Below are 6000 nucleotides of genomic sequence, written 5' to 3'. Positions count from 1 at the left end.
GGGTTCTAATCCAGGTTCTGCCACTTGGCTGCTGTGTGATCTTGGGTAAGTCACTTAACTTCTCTGTGCCTCAGCTTCCTCATCTATAAAATGGGAAACCCCTGAACCCCTCCTTATTTAAACTGTGAGCCCCATGTGAGACAGGGGCTTTGTCCAATATGCACATATTGTATCTACCCTAGTGTTTATTATTAATAAGCACAAGAAAAACCTATATCTACGACTGAATTGTTGTCTCTAGTTCCAAACTGGAAGGCTGAGACAGAATCCAGGAGGACAAAGAACGGAAGGGTTATTCTAGGATCAAAGACTCCAGAAGCTCCAGGAGAGTCCTGGGATCAGAGATGCCAAGGCGAGCGAGGCACCTCCTGTCCCTGCCTTCGCTGCAAGGGAAACTGTGTCGAGCAAGGCCTGGGCAACCAATGCTGTTTCCCTTCTGCCTGGGACTGGCTGCCAAAGAAATGAGTGAGTTGCTGCTAGGCCCAGGACTTTCACTGAACAAGACAAATGTGGAGGTGAAACGGATAAACAGCAGGGCCTAGTGGAAAGAACACCGGCATGGAGTCAGAGAACCTGCTTTCTAAATGGTATGTAAGGGCCGGACACTGTACTAAGTACTGGGGCAGATACAAGGTTGGACGCAGACCTTGTCTCATCTGGGACTCACAGTCTAAATCTCCGTTTTACAAATGAGGTCATAGAGGCACAGGGAAGTTATGTGACTTGCCCAAGATCACCCAGTAGCCAAGTGGCAGGGGCTGGATTAGAACCCAGGTCCTCTGACTCCTAGATCTGTGTTTTTTCCATTAGGCAACAAGGGTTCTCCACACTCTTTGAATAATGATGATAATGATCTCAGAGTCTCTTGAATAATAATAATAATAATAATAATAATGGCATTTGTTAAGCGCTTCCTATGTGCAAAGCACTGTTCTAAGCGAATCAATTCATGACCTTGAGTAAATGGTCAAACTTCAGATGGACCAATAAAGAGTTTATATGTTGATGTTTATTCCTTCGGTTCCAATCAATCAATCGTATTTGTTGAGCGCTTATTGTGTGCAGAGCACTGTACTAAGCGCTTGGGAAGTACAAGTTGGCAACATATAGAGACAGTCCCTACCCAACAGTGGGCTCACAGTCTAAAAAGGTCAATGCACCAGTGAATTGATTTGTAGGAGAATTAAGAACTAAATGACTTGGGTAAGCCACTTCACTTCTCTGTGCCTCAGGTTCTGAACTGCAAAGTGGGGATTCTATACCTGTTCTCCCTTCCACTTAGACTTTGAGCCCCAAGTGGGACAGGGGCTGTGTCTGACCTGAATAATTTGTCTCCATCCCAGCACTTGGAACAATGCTCTGGACACACAGTAAATACTTTAATACCAGAAAAAGCTTTTGCAAAATGAAGAGCTAGAACTTTAAGAAGAGATGAACTACGGCAAGAACTGCAAAAAATAACATGAATTTGCAGATACTAGAGTTTCATCACCCCTATTAATTGGAATTCTGTTTTCCAACAGAGAAGAATGTTCAGATTGTGTCCCTGAAATAGAGTTAAGACCAGAATCCTTTCAGAAATGAAGTGGAAGACTATTTTTTCCTGTATCCACAGAAACAACATAGCTTAGTGAATAGAACACAGGTTTGGGAATCAGAAGGACTTAATCCCATCTCTGCCACTTGTCTGCTGGGTGACCTTGGGCAAGTCACTTAGCTTTTCTGTGCCTCAGTTCTCTCATCATCTGTAAAATGGGAGTTTAGACTGAACCTCACTAGGGACATGGACTGTGTCCAACCCGATTACCCTATATCTAACCTATCACTGGCCTGACACATAGTAATCACTTAAATACCACTAAAAAAAATTAGGAAGAAACTCATCAGTAATGTGCTTCAGGACCCTAGCCACTTGTGATCTTTACTGCTTTCCACTGCCAGTGTTTTATGACAACTCATAGTGGAGTACTGGTGACAACCTGGTGAGTTGGGTTAGTCAGTTCATGGTCCTTATCCAGGGCTTTCTGCCTGGAGAACACTGAGCTAAGTATACAGGGGTTACAGAAGAAGTACAAGTTTCACTGTTTTGGGACAAAAGCAAACATAAAAGATAAACACAAAATACAAAATACATGCTGTTAGACCAAAGGAGAATTTGGGTTCTCACTGAACTGAATTCAGGGCTGCTTCGCTCTACACACACACACACACACACACACACACACAAACACACACATACCTCGCAATCAATTCCAACCATCCTTGATAAGAATTGAAGTAGGGCATAAACCAACAAATTTCAACCATTAATAAAATTATATAGGCCTTGAATGTCCTGTACCCACAAGCACGCAGGATAAACAAAGACGACAATTCACAACACAGAGAGATACTATACAAACTATGATTTACACCAGGAAAACTCCAAAATAGATCAATAACTCTTTATTCCCTGGCCTACCTTCCCATCACCTTAGGTCAGGAATAGGGGATGATCCCTAAGGAGCTAACCTAAAGACCCCTCACTGACCAGCATCAGAAGCCAAAGAGAGGCAGAAAGCACAAATCCAACATCACCTTTATCATCAAGACCAGGCAGGGGTTTGGTTCTGCCCAGACCCACCCCTTAACATGGTGCATGAGACAGCTGCTTTGCTTCCTAGAAAATGTAGTTTCCTCTTTTTCCCCCCTAAGCCTCCCTTACTAGCTCCAACAAGGCCGTCTGGATGATCTTTTGAATGACCAAAGACTGGGCATAATACAGCAGAGGCAACAAAAGTAACAGGAGTAAATGTGTCATAAGAAAAAACATAAACACTCGTGACAGGAACAACCTGTCCAGAGATACACGTAATTGTTGAGCGTTCCTGGCTAGTGAGGATATCTGGAGTCCACTTATGGAGGTTCAGTGGAGGTGAATTTTCAGTAGCATTTGAAGGCAGGAAGGGGCAGGGATGGACAGGAGAGACTGACTTGCTAGAGAAGCAGCATGGCATGGTGGATATAGGATGGGCCTAGGAGTCAGAAGGTCCTGGGTTCTAATCCTGTTGCTGCCACTTGTCTGCTGTGTGACCTTGGGCAAGTCACTTCACTGGGCCTCAGGTACCTCATCTGTAAAATGGGGATTAAAACTGAGCCCCACATAGGACAACCTGACTACCTTGTATCTGCCCCAGGGCTTAAAACAGTGCATGGCACAAAGTAAGCTCTTAACAAATACCATCATTATTATCTTCTAGACTGTGAGCCCGTTGTTGGGTAGGGATTGTCTGTTGCCGAACTGTACTTTCCCAAGGCTTAGTACAATGCTCTGCACACAGTAAGTGTTCAATACGATTGAATGAATGAAAACAAGAGAAAAAAAAAAAACCTTTCAGTAATGAATGACAAAAGCAAGTTTTGGCTTCTCTGAGGTTTGTGATTTTTTTTTTTTTTGGAAGGAAAATAAAACGTATCCTGGCGTGAAGCGGTCCACATTCCATATCATTTAGAAGAGAAGCAGTTTATCACAGTCTCCTTTCAGTGTCAAGGAGAAATGATAGCCACTTGTGAGCTTGTCAATCATGTCAGAGGGACATATGACAAGGAAAATAATACCTTGGGCTCCCTGACAATTAGTCACTTTTGAGACAACACTTGTGGCAACACTGCCCTGGAGTAGTGGCAGCAATTTGGATAGGAACCTCGGTTTTCTGGAACTCCTCTTGTTTAGGGAAGGGCCAGGAATGAGGCGATGAATGAGAGAGTTCAGCAGCACAGAACAAGGAATTAGAGAAAAACCACAGGTTTCTGCCAAAAGTTCTACATTTAAGTTAAACGCTCAGGTATTTTTCTTCAGATCTACCTCATCGGAGAAAGCCCTGAGTAAAAAACTTACCTCGTAGGGAAAAAAAATACTTAAGAATTGGCTTCAAATCTAGAAAAAAGTCAGAGGGAAGCCACATCCCCTCCCTACAGGCTTGACATGTCCAAAGACACAACTTCCATTTGCTACTCAGGGGATGATCTTGGATGTGGGACTTTTAAAAGTCCCTCAAACATAGGTTCCATCCCCAAATGGTGCAGCTACAAGCCACGTGTAATTTGTAAAGACTAGTAATTCACGGTTTGTAGTGAAGCCAAAGAAAGTCGTGGTTGTTCTAACCATTTTCAAATAGATGTTTAAGACACAGCTAATTTAGTTTTTCATTGGAAGGGAGTACTATGAAAGGAGGGAGATTTTTCTAACTCCCAATCCCCACACTTGACTAAATACACATTTCAACCATTACACAAACATCTATCAGTAAACACACAGCCTGTCTTGAACCCGAGCACATGGGCTTGGTCTGTTACTCACAGGGGAGTCATCAGGAATAACAGTGCTCCTGGAACAGCAGCACAGCAAGTGCTTCTCCTCATTTGGTTTTAAGACTTTCACCTGACTCACTGATCTCTTGGAGTCCTATTGGTCAAGCCCATATCCTTCCAGAAGGTTCCACTCTCCCACTTGATTTGGGGAAATGTAACTCCTAGGAATGAGGGATACTAGTCACCTTTAGCTACATTCCTCCATTTGCTGAAAGAGAGGATATTTGTACAACTTGCTATAGGGACATTTTAAGTACTATGCAACTACTCCCCCCTACCCCACCCCCTATATATGACAAAATAGGATTTGCTGAGATGAATGATCCCTCCCTAGGTGACTCTGGTTCAACTGGGGCTGGTCCCAGAAGTACAAATGTCTCTACGGAATGATGTGGCCAATCCAGTCTGAGACAGTTCTAAAGTCTTTTTGAGGAGTTGGATCTGCTCCAAAAGGTGGCTAGGAGGCCTGTGTGGGGCCTGGAGAGACCTATTCTAGGCCTTCCCTGAAGTAAACTGATCCCCCTGTTTGGCCTCAGAGCAGATTAATCCCCTCAAGACTATGGATATGCCAGAGTTGGAGATATAGGCTTCACTGAAAAGAAGGGGTAGAGTACATCTAGAACAACCACAGTTCTAACTCTAGAGAAAGTAGGATATGCTCCAGAGGATCATATTTATTAAGCACTTTTTGTGTGCACAGAAAATGTACTAAGTGCTTGGAAGTGTATAGTATAACCTGGAACATATCTGTTTGTTATGAAAATCCTGAAAACCAACTCCCCTAAAGCCACAGGGGATGGAAACTGGACCTCTTACTTCATTGACACGTTTCTGAGAACTTAATAATGTTGAGCACGTGGTACAGTAGTAGTGATCAAACTGACAAAGAATATCCCAATCTGGAACTGACAAAGCCATCCCCACTGCAAAACCATTTCCTTCCTCCCTCCACCCAGCTGGGACCACTCAACCCGCCCTACCTTCTCCACATTAATGTACAATATCAATGGCAAAGTGGTCCCCCAAAATGCAGCACTTGTGAAAACAAATTTACAGCCCTCTTCAAAATAATTCAATTCTCTAGTTTTCATAGTTTCACATTTTTTTTCCTTCTTGGATAAACTCATCAGAATGAACATATCTACCAACTCTGTTGTATCGTACTCTCCCAAGTACAGTGCTCTGCACACAGTAAGCTCCCAAATACCATTGACTGACCTTATGGTAAAGTTAATCTCTTAAAACTTTAACCCATCTTCATTTATGGATGTAAAATGCAACCAGTATAAAGGCTTAGCTGGAGAATAATATATATATAGATCGAGGTAGATATGCATGCATATATACAAAAGATGTCAATGCCATTGGGTTTGAGCTCTGAACTTCTCTGAATGAAGTCAAAGCAGAAGTGAACCCTATTTCAGGCAGATCTTCAGATTTAAAGTGCCCTTTTTCCTACAAGTGGAATTTCCTTCATTCACAAAGATGATTAAAAATATACTGCCACCCAGCTGCTTACCTCTTTTTTATCACTTGTGATAGCAAAATGAAAGATGGATGCACTAAAAATGCCTCAATATGCCCAATTCAAGGTTCTCTGTTCTTCTTGTATGCATTAGGTCCGATTGTGACTTCCTCCAGGTGTGCCGT

This window comes from Tachyglossus aculeatus, chromosome 25, assembly GCF_015852505.1.
Source record: "Tachyglossus aculeatus isolate mTacAcu1 chromosome 25, mTacAcu1.pri, whole genome shotgun sequence".
In the NCBI taxonomy this organism is placed as follows: Eukaryota; Metazoa; Chordata; class Mammalia; order Monotremata; family Tachyglossidae; genus Tachyglossus; species Tachyglossus aculeatus.
This window is presented reverse-complemented; position numbering follows the sequence as displayed.